At 33.9% G+C, this 12,133-nt stretch overlaps 1 long non-coding RNA gene across 1 annotated transcript; it reads right to left on the reverse strand.

The window, feature by feature from the left end:
• Window positions 1–3,757: 3,757 nt before the first annotated feature.
• Window positions 3,758–7,636, reverse strand: LOC131512688 (uncharacterized). The gene is made up of 3 exons (XR_009262249.1): window positions 7,557–7,636; window positions 3,961–4,042; window positions 3,758–3,871 (listed from the first exon to the last, which is right to left on the reverse strand). It is a non-coding gene; the product is annotated as an uncharacterized LOC131512688 (long non-coding RNA).
• Between the last annotated feature and the right edge of the window lie 4,497 nt (window positions 7,637–12,133).

Raw genomic sequence — 12,133 nt, forward strand, 5'->3', positions numbered from 1 at the left:
ATCATAATGGAAAGAATTGACATATAACATCAAATAAGTTAGGGATATATTTCAGATAGCATTTCTGATAGCCAAATATAATTGCCTTTTTTTAAAAAAGTGAAATTCTGGCTGAAAATATGATTAAAAGATATATCTGGATGCTTTTTGGAAGAATTCCTTTACAGCTTTTGGAAACTTAAATAAGAGAGTTAAACTAGGTTTTTAACTAGTAACCTCTAGTATTCTGAGAAGCGAATTGTAATGAGCAATAACAATAACCATGTTAACAATAACCATGTTATTTGTCATACTATAAGTTTTGATGTTTTTGTGGGGTTTTTTTTGTTTTTTGTTTTTTTGTTTTTTTACTATAAAGCTGACTTTAACATTTTCATTCTATTTTACACCTCTGAAGTATTTATTGATTTCATGCAGTGGACTGCATCTCATTTCTCTGTATCTGTTTTAACAAATGCCTAAATCAGAAATATATTCTAACAAAGACTTGACTCATGGAATATGTGACAAAGATCACTATTTTGTACTTGTATGTACACTTCTCACAAATTATTGCAGATTTTTTTCTGAAATATTCTGCTTTTTGCAGTTTCCTGATTCAGTATCTTCCATGTTTATTGAATTTAAGGTCTTGAAATTGTATTGGAATAGCTTTTGAAGGGTAAGAAAGGGATGGAAGTATTTCTTTTTAAATTCATTTTCATTTCTTCATGTGAGGAAATCACTTGGCTCTTGACAGAAGAACACTGTGGTAGTGGTGGTGAAAGGAAGCATCTTCTGTTTCTATACTACTTCTAACTTAATACCTAATGAAATTCAGAGATGCTCCACTTAATTAACTAAGCAACTTATTTAGTAGACCTTTATGATTTTAGCCCTGCAAGGCTATTTTTCTGTTATGGGTTGAATTGTGTTTCCCCAAAAGATGTTGAAATTCTAATCCCCAGTACCACAGTTCTGTGAATGTAACCTTATTTGGAAATAGGGTCTTTGCAGATGATCAAGTTCAAAATAGTGAAGAGCTGCTCACATTTTATTAGCATACCATATTTTTTTGGTACACCTGTGGAGTGCAACACCCATTAAGGGAATTTTGCAGAATCAAGTAATATACAGGTTCTAAGACTCTCACACACCACATTTGATACCAAGCCACTAAGAAGGATCTCAGATGAAAAATACAGTTTCCTAGCAGGGAAACATCAATCATTCCTCCTCTGCACGTTTCAGTGGCCTGTACTGCTTACTTGCAAGAAGAGGAGATGTACACAAGATGGGTGCAGAATCTGATGGGAGGTAAAAGCTTCATGTTCCACAGGAGCCAATATCTTTTGTTAAAGTCTCATAGACATAGTTTCTAGAGTCCTCTCAAGAGACATGCCTAGAATCGTCATACTCAGGGAAGTCTGAAGTTATGACTTCTTATCAAGTGTTTTTAGATCTCTGAGTCCAGATGAAATTTGCCAACAGAGGTTATTTTTAATCATAATCTTTGTTGCTTAGAAACATAGAGGATATACCACTTGATCAAGTTGCCAGGGGAATAGAGTTAGGAAAATTAACCTAAGGTCAAATTCTCATGAAGAAAGATAAAAGGTTTCATTAATCTATTACCCACAATATTAGTAGAATTAAGTTACTCAATAGTAGTATTTTGCACTTGGAGAATGTTGAATATATTAAACTACTGAGTATTTCACTGTACAGCTCAGTACTTCACGTAGTAGTATATTCCTAAAAAAGTATGAAAACACAGATCTCTTGTACATTTATGCAGAAATCATGATCCACATTAAATAACTACTGCCTTTGTTGAGGTAACCATTCTCTTTGGTGTTTCTCTCCTCAGTCATTACTCCCATGTTCTCAGGACTCTTCACTGTGGCATACTCTCTAGTCCTTTTATCACACTATACCCCTCAAATATTCTTTTTTAATCATAGCTCTTTTGTGCTATGATCAGCTTTATCAGGAATTTTTTTTTCTCTAGGAAATTCATAAAATAATAACTGCTTTGTTCATACTCTTGGGGCATATATCGTTTATTAATAATTTTTTTTTCCAGATTTTGGTATTTGAATTTTAGCAGGAATCTTTAAGTCATAAAATTCAGGGAATTATTTTATTTTATTTTATTTATTTTTTTTTAAAAATTTTTTTTTTTTTAACGTTTATTTATTTTTGAGACAGAGAGAGACAAAGCATGAACGGGGGAGGGTCAGAGAGAGGGAGACACAGAATCTGAAACAGGCTCCAGGCTCTGAGCTGTCAGCACAGAGCCCGATGCGGGGCTCGAACTCACGGACCGCGAGATCATGACCTGAGCTGAAGTCAGCCGCCCAACCGACTGAGCCACCCAGGCGCCCCAGGGAATTATTTTATAATATTCAAACAATATATCCAGTATTTAAAGGATATTACTTGGGGCACTGTGTTTCATTCCAGAGCCCTAATATCATTTAATCATGTTCTTTTGTCTTCATATGTAAAGTTGACTCTATTAAATGTTTTATTTTTCTTTTGATTTGTCATTTTGTTATGATGTTAAATCATTTTCTGTTTTCTTGTCCTTATATTTGTGAATAATATGTTTACTTTTTGTGTTTGAAGCTTTCATGTTTTCTCTTTTTATAATTGAACTTTTTTATCAATGCTCCAGAACCAGAATTTCAAACAAAATGTGACCAAATAAACACACATATACGCTTACAAAGACTCTTATCAAAAAGCAAAAACACATTTAACTTTGATCTTGATCTTGTGCAAATATGGTTTCCTTAGATCTATACCTTATAAGAAATTTCATAAATCTTGTTCTGAATTCTTGAAGAGTACCCAAACATACACACACACACACACACACACACACACACACACACACACCTGCAAAGAGTGCAACACATTAGATAATTGAAAACATTCGTAAGACACCAGAATGCATATTAATGCAAGGGTTTTAATAAGGGAGAAACATACTATAAAGCATAAGACAGAGAGTTCAGGTAAGAATTAGGAGCCACAGAGCTTTCAGAAGCATCTCTTTTAAATCCTTGCTATTAACACAATGATGTGCTTTGTTTCTAGATTGAATTACCAAAAATTGTACAGTAAATATTGATTTGGGGAGAACAACTTGAAAGTTTGCAGTGGGGTCTTTTATGACCCTCTGTTTACATAGTTAAGTCAGGCAAACTGGTTACTCCATGTGTAAGCCATCAGTAAACCAACTAGGCCTGCGTGCCACAAGAGAGTTTCAGATATGAAACAGCACATGATAAATCATTAGTTAGCCCAATGCCTTTATCTTAGACAAGAGACAGTGCTAGATTTCCAGGCATCCCCAGAGACAAGCACAGAGTTGTGTGAATCCAGCTGAAAAACTTGTTTGTATTTTCAGAAATGCTAAGTATGCTTTTATAATCAGATAGCTTTGGCTATGCAAAAACTCATCCCAAGGATTTAATGGTGTAAAATAACAATTATTTATTTAGATCCTGATTCTGCTAGTTTGCAATTTGGACTGGGCTCAGCTAGGCTGTTCTAGTCTAGGAAGTGTTTATTCATGTGTATAGTCAGCTGCTGAGTTGATTGGGTTCTCATTGCTTTGGAAGGCCTCAGCTGGGATGATTCATTTCTGCTATTGACATGGCCTCTAATTTTATGGCAGGCTATTCAGGACATGTTTATATGGTACCTTGTTAGGGTTCCCAGAGAGAAAATCTGCAAGGTTTTTTGAAGTCTAATCTCAGAGCTGGTGCAGTGTTCTTCATGCCACATTTTATTCACCAACACAAATATCATGGGTCGTGTTCTCCAGAAGCAGATACCATGATGGCGTTTGGGTTATAAGTTATTTATTATGAATTAACATCTGTAAAAGAAAAAATAGAGGAATTAGGATTGGGCCAAGGAAGAAGTTGATCTGCATGAAGGTTCAACAGTCTCAGCCGATGTGCTAACCTTTAGAGTAAGGCTTGTCTGTCAGGGTGTCCTGAATTGGGCCACAGAGACTGGACTCTTATTCTCCTCTCTGGCTTAGGCACTGAAATTAGGAAAAAGAATGACTATAAGTGATAGTATCTCTAACTGAGGTAAAATGACTGTAAGCTCTCTCATGACTATAGCTCACAGCTAAGCCTTTCCTTGCGGGAGAATCTGGACAGAGCACTTCTTAATCTCTGATAGCAAGTCAGAAGGGCAACCCAGATTCAAGGAGGAGAAAATAGATTTGATGTCTTAATGTGAGGAGCAGCTGATGTCAATTGTGACCATGTTTGCATACTTTCATAATGTTCAAGGGTACCTTGAGCACAATATATACTTAATACAAATTTATCTAATTTAATGAACTGCTAAAAAGCAAATAAGGCAAAAAAGTTCATCAAATAGATACATTCTGTGGTAAGTAGGTTTAGTAACCCATCTACCTTCTTGTTCCTAGATGAAATCATATGATCTCTGCTCTTAAAGATACCTATTGTCAACTGTACATACAGCATCATAAATACAATTCTTAGGTTGCTAAGCAGTTTCACTTCATAATTAATGGCCTTATCCTTTTCCCATTCAAGACAGGCTAGGCAGTTTGATGTAATTTCACTGTCTGAGATATGATTTGATTTTCAGTCATCTATTAAAATTTGATGTAGCCTGGTCTGCCAAAAAGAAAAACTTTGATAAGAATCCAAGAGGACTGAGATGTAACCCAAGATATTCACCAAAATTTTGTAATTCTGGGAAGAACATTTCTCATTTGTGGCCTCATCAGTTATAAAATAGATTATAGAGACTCCTAAGTTCTTTGCCATTGTTATCTTCTATGCTTTTTTGTAGCACAAGTTTTGTGACTTATCTTTTCAAAATATTTTTCCTTGGAACTTATTCCATCTAGTAAGTGCTTCCTGTTAAGTACTTAGTTAGACACTTCATTTATCCACTTTTATTTTATTTCACATTGATTTTTCACTAGAGTATCTTTCATGAGTCTGCATCTTGGTATCAGCTCCCTTCTCTTTTGCAGAGGTGAGCTATCAGATGGCAACTGCTCCATATATCAGTCTGCTTGCTGTATGTTCTTCAAGTCAGCAAAAGTAATTGTGCAGGAGTAAAAGAAAGCCTGACATTCCTTTTGGGGAAAAACACACTTGAAAGATCTGTTCTTTACATTGGCTAATTCTTGGTAAGTGGTGGCTTATCGAGAACAACCTTGACTATGCAGACTTCAGGGAGATGTTCCTTGTTCCTAGTAAAGGGTCTCAGCTGTCAGTGTGACAGTCAGTCATTTGTCACAAAATCCCCAAACTTCACGCTCTGAATCTTGCACTGTGCCACCAACATCAGTGACTATGCCCTGGACATGACAAATACTGATAAGAAAAAGAGATTTTACAGCTATCTAGACAAATTCATTGCTGTAATACCAACATCTAATGTGCTGATCATAGTATAAGATTTCAGTGTGTGTGATAGCACTGCTGCCAACACGTTCTGTGGGGAAAAATGTGTCTCACGGGATTAGAAAGAGCACAAAACCATGAGTATCAATAAAGAATATGCTAAGCATAATAAGAACTATTTGGATATGATATTATTTATTATTATTTATAGGAAAATGAGCCAAGCAAAAACTAACTGAGAAGTATGAGATGGATAACAAAAACAAAAAGAACCCAGACTGAGTAAATTTGGGCCATTCTCTGTGTTGATACTCCATTCATGATTACAGATGAAATCTATTGTTAATGTTATGAATGAAACATATTTAATATGTTCCGGTAGGTCCATATGTTTTTCTAAAACAATGACAAAATACCAGCATCAGTCCTTGGCTAAATTTTGAATAATTCATCCAAGGGGAAATACTTTCAAACTCTCTCTCTCTCTCTCTCTCTCTCTCTCTCTCTCTCTCTATATATATATATATATATATATATATATATATCATATATCATATATCATATATCTATATATATATATATAGATATCTCATATATATATATGGAATATATGGGATATATATATATGGGATATATATATGGAATATATATATATGGGATATATATATATGGGATATATACATATGGAATATATATATATTCCATACATATGGAATATATATGGAATATATATATATATGGAATATATACATATGGAATATATATATATGGAATATATATATATATATATTCTTACAGTATAGATGTATGTTTGTGTATATGTGTGTGTGTGTGTGTGTGTGTGTGTGTGTGTTTATTTAGTCCTGGAGTATTTTCTCCTAGAGTATGTGTGTGTGTGTGTGTGTGTGTGTGTGTGTGTATATATACCCTAGAGCATTTTTGTTTTTTTGCTTCTTTGCTTCAGAAATCAAGAAAGGTTGTTAAAAATAGGTGGGGTTGGAATATACCATATTGGCATATTAGCAATATTGGCCATATTGGCAGACAATTTATTCCGGAAAATTTTCTTCAGGAAACAAACAGAACTGGAACAAGGTTTGAGAACAATCTGAAGAAATTAATAAAAAATACTTAATGGATTCTGGTATCATAGGATGCAGAAGACCTTACTTCATTGCTTTGTGTCCTTTGTCTCAAAGTTCCCTGCCTGTTTTGCCATTTACCATTTCATCAATAAATTAAAATCACCAAAGGATTTTTTTCCCCTTGGAGCTCAGGCCTCTCTCAGGCTTAGTATTAAGCAAATTTCCATATTAACTGTGGGGAACGTAAAAAGTACCAAAAACAATGAGAAGACATTATCACCTTGTGGCTTTCTTCATTGAACAAATAAATTCTAGATGGATCTGAACATTGATTACTTTAGAACAGCAAGGTGCATAAATATCACCTCATGGTTAAGTAGGGATCCTCTGATTTACCTGAGGCACTCAATATATTTGCTTTTGTCAAAAGATTTACTTTATATTATAGGACTTGAATTATTCTGTATATAACATTTTAAATTTTAGCAGTTAAGGAAAACTTCATATATAAGTGCTAGGTAACTCAAGATACCAAATTTCAAAATTATTTTTGTCCCCAAATGAGTTAATTCTCTATTTTCCATAATCCCTTAAACACTGCACTTGGAAATAGAAGACATGTTTCACCAAGTGCCTGTTTAAATTTAAAATTCCACAGCTACAGGATCAAGTAGGCAGTAACTTGGCAAGTGTGTTTTTCTAGTCTTTAAGGTAAAGAAGCTAAAATGAAGCATCATATAGTTAAGATCATTAATTGCATGTATACAGAATCTTGCATTTTATCTGGGTTGTAAATCTTTCATTCAGTTAAGTCAGCCAGATTCAGATTTGCTTTTTATTTATGGTCTTTTCTTAGATTCTTGAAATGGATAAAGCAAAATCAAGAAAAGATATTCATCAACATACATTGTTATGACTTATAAAGATCATGTTACTCCTTCTTATCAGAACTGAGCCACAGTTGACTACTCACTCCCCCTGATATTGAGTCACTGCCATATTCTCCACCCAGCTCCAAAATAAAGTAGCAGATTTTTAAGGGTGGAATAAGAAAAGCACAGGTGGTACCACCTACTGTAAATCCTTTAGTTCTTCTTAGCTCAGTAACAGCTGTTGGTCTTTTCACAGTTTGTTAAAAGCAAAACAAGGCATAGAATGTGGGCTATTGACATTGTGCAACAATACCATTTGTTTGCTCAGATCATGATAACCAATGGCAACTTGAGAAGTGTTTCCTTTTCAAGCTTTTGGTAAAAAAAAAATCTTCAGGCCTGACTGCCTACCTTGCAAATAGTGCTGTTGATCTATTGATTAATTCTTGGGCACATTACAAATTATATAACTACCATGTGTTTTACTCTCGCTAGTCTGAGAGTGTATATTATATAGTTTAAAGGAAATTTAAGAATTAATGAGCATCTGTTTCATCCTGTCTAGGCATATGGGGGAGAGAGGTGAAAAGAAAAGGGAACAAACTGTTTTGAGGCTTGGTAATGTTGCCTTAAATGCCCCTTTTCAGTGAGGATAGGACTTCCCTCTCTCATCTCCAAGAAGCCAGGCTTTCCGCTCATAGAATGTTAGTGAGTATAGCAAGAAGTAGAATTGCATACCTTTGATTAGGACTAGGCCACTAAAGAAGAGTCTTAGGTATGGGGCTGGCCAATTGTTGGGAGAAAAGGAGTCTTATTAGAAAAATTAGAGGGAAGTGACACATTTGGGCTGTCTTCAAGATCCAATATGGTTCACCTTGATGGATAAAGTATATGTAATAGGATATTCTAGATAATAGCACTACTCAAGCAAAATGTGTTTCCAATTGGTCTGTTTTGAAACAGGATCCTAATTAAAGCATAAATTGACAGTAGAAAGCAGTCAGAAAATAGCTCCTAGAGAACAAGATTTATAACAAGATTAATATCAGCCTGCCCAGAATGATGAAGTCTGAGAGTATCCTGATATTCTGAAAATTTATTCAGAATTAGATCAGCAATTAGGTATGGCTGACACTGGATATTGATAATGATTAAGCCAGGAGTGGAGAAGAGTTGGAAAAGACAAAGGTAAATAAAAGACCTTATAGCAGTGGCTCTATAACACTAAGCATCTGTAAGAATAAAGTTCAGCATATTATACAGAATAATAATTGCATGTCTTCCTGTAGTTCTAGAATCAGGTCCAGGAATTTTCATTTTAAAACCCCAAATTATTTCAGTATATAAGATCCTTCCCCCCAAATTGCAGTGTATAAGCAGTACTTATCGTCTATAGGAAATAAGTGAATGCTTAAACAAACATACTAAATGATAAAAAATGATACATTGCAATAAGAGAGGAATGGGCATCAGGGACGGTGTTAGGATTGTTTTGAGTTCAATTTGTCTTTAAGAATATTAATCAAGGATTAATGTAAAGAGGAATAGAATCTCATACAGATGTAAAGTGGTTAGCAGATGCATGCAGGTGGGTCATGCATCTATTTATCTATTTCAGAGGAATATCTATTTCAGAGGAATATCTTTTTCAGAGGAATAGCTCCTATAGATATCTATTTCAGAGGAATAGCTCCTATAAAGTCATAGGGCAGGGTGGGGGGGGGGTATCTAGAAGATAACACTGTGCAATAGTAAAACTGAAAGGGATATTAGAAATCAGCCCATCCAAACTTACTTTAAAGATGAGAAAACAAGCCTAGAAAGCTATCTTGTTCTATCTTTACACAACCTTAACTATTCCTTCATGTCAACAGAATGTAGCCCCTTAATTTTTAAACACTAATCTGGAAACTATACTTACGGATCTATGCATAATTGGTCTATTCCGTCATCTAAGAAAAATATTCTTCAAATATTTGAAGACACTTAGAAAAAAAACACTGCTTTTTGGGACAGCTGGCTCGGTTGGTCAAGTGTCTGACTGTTCGTTTCAGCTCGGGTTGTGATCTCATGGTCATGAAATCTAGCCCAGTGTCAAGTCCCACATCTGGTTCTGCACTGGTAGTGGAGCTTGCTTAAGAATCTCTCTGTCCCTCTCTCTCTGTCCTTCCCCCACTTGCACTTGTTCTTGCTCTCTTTCTCTCTCTCTCTCTCTCTCAAAAACAAATAAATGAAAATTTAAAAAAAGTTTTTCTTTTTAAAAATTACTCCTAATTCATTTCTAACTCAAATGATTTTTCTTTTATCTCTTTCTCTGTGTTTTCTTTCTTTTTTCTTCCCTTCCTCTCTCTCTTTCATTCATTCATTCATTCATTCATTCATTCATTTGTCTTTATAATTATGCCAAACTTCATCCCATAAACTACTTTTCAATAATTTTCCCAGTTATATTTATTTTGAACAATCAAAGAAAATAAATCCATAAGATTATAAATACTATGACTGAGTTTCCTCAATGTTTTTTCTTTAAACAGGCCCTTCTTGGACTTTGTCCTTCCTAAAATGTAGTGAAGGAAGTTAAGCTATAGGGAGTTAAGAGGAAAGAGAAGTTAGTCAAAAACTATGCCATGATTTTTCTCACCAAGTTGGTAATGTCTGGAGAAGACAATATAAATCATGAACAATTATAGAGTAATGGAGGGGTCATATCATTTAACTGTACACAACCTATTTTTCAGTACATCCTTACATGATTCTACTTAGTCACAGAATTCTTACCTTGCAGATCAAAAGTAACAAGCTCTGGTTTATACTCAGTTTTGGCTTTAAAGCTCTCTTTACTTAGTGAAGGAACAAAATAACAATTTATAATACAATTACTTGAAACTTAAAAATAGATTAGTTCTAAAGTAGTTATGAGTAAAAAGAAAACCTATACAATAATTTCCATTTGACTTAAATTTGTATTATTGAAGTGGAAAGCATTTTCAAGAAATATCAAGGGGCACCTGAGTGGTTCAGTGGGTTGAGCATCTGACTCTTGATTTTGGCTTGGGTCATGATCTCACGGTTTGTGAGTTTGAGCCCCGCATGGGGTACACATTGACTCCATGGAGCCTGCTGGGATTCTCTCTCTCCCTATCTCTCTGCCCTCCTCCTGTACACACTCTCTCTCTCCCCCTCAATAAATACATACATACATACATACATACATACATACATACATACCTAAAAAAAATAAAAAGGAAAATAATCTCAAGTAATATGAACAACAAAAAATTTTAAAGAAAAACAAATATGGAGAAAATGGATCTATGCTCATCTGACAAAATATTTTCATATTGAGCTTTGTTTCCTTGTTTATAAAATAAATCAGTACTATTTTTACAAGGATGTTGAGATGATTAAATAAAGAATATAAAGCACTGTCTAATCTATGTTATTAATATTATAGTATTAAAGTATAATTATGAAATGTGTTTTAGAATAATAATACAAAATTAGTGTTATGCTTCCTTGTGGCCATTGCTAGATGTTCAACATGGGATATTTAAGTGTAATTTAATATTTTTCTAGTCTAAAATGAGGTTAGAAAAACAGATTTCAGTATCCACATAAGGAGTCATTAGTTTTAGTAAGAATGGTTTTCAGTGAAGCGTCAAGTAACATGCAATTATTTTATGGTATGTTTTACAGAAACATAGATCCTGTTGTAACTATTTTGGTCTCTTAAGGGAGTGAAGGTTGTATTAGAATCTTTGAATAAGTGAAACTACTGAGAAGCTGAGGTGTCAAAAATCATAAAGATAGAACAGACAAAGATAGAACAGAAGTTACATGTAGAATGTTATACAGGTTCTCATTTAAATTAATTCCATTACCATATAATGAGGAAGAACTATATTATATAATCAAATATTTTCCTTTTATTGTCCTTGTTGCTTTTATTATATTTAAAAGTAAAAGGTCTTCACAGTTGAGATGTTCTTTATATATACTTTATATATATATATATATATATATATATATATATATATATATATATACACTTTGTAGTATATATTTATGTATTTTAATAATTCAGATATTTGGCATTCTTGGAGTTCCATTTAACATTTTAACATCTTAATTTCTTAATATTTGGTGGAGCTAACCCTGATAAAGTATATCTTTATTAAACCTAATACTTTCATACTGTTACTTATGTTCATATGATGTTGATGATATTAAAATCTTTCTCATATTTATACTACAATTATCTTGAGTTTGCTTTCTATGTTAACTTTTTAGCTACTGCCTTTCCCTTATTAAATAATATTGATTTCTTCTTTTTTTAAAAACAATTTTCTTTTTTATTCTTGAGTTAGTTAACATACAGTGTAGTCTTGGCTTCAGGAGTAGATTCCAGTGATTCATCACTTTCATATAACACCCAGTGCTCATCCAAACAAGTGTCGTCCTTAATGGGCATCTTAATGGCCATCACCCATTTTCCCCACCCCCATCAACTAATCAACTTACTGATTAGTTCTCTGTACTTAAGAGCCTCTTATGGTTTGCCTCCCTCTCTGTTTTTATCTTATTTTTCCTATCCTTCCCCTACAATCATCTGTTAAGTTTCTCAAGTTCCACAGATGAGTGAAATCATGTGATATCTGTCTTTATCTGATTAATTTTGCTTAACATGGTACCCTCCAGTTCCATCCACATTGTTGCAAATGGCAAGATTTCATTCTTTTTCATCAGCAGTGCCCTGTCAGATCAGCATTTTTGTATCCTT

The sequence above is a fragment of the Neofelis nebulosa genome, chromosome 5 (genome assembly GCF_028018385.1).
Source record: "Neofelis nebulosa isolate mNeoNeb1 chromosome 5, mNeoNeb1.pri, whole genome shotgun sequence".
NCBI lineage: Eukaryota > Metazoa > Chordata > Mammalia > Carnivora > Felidae > Neofelis > Neofelis nebulosa.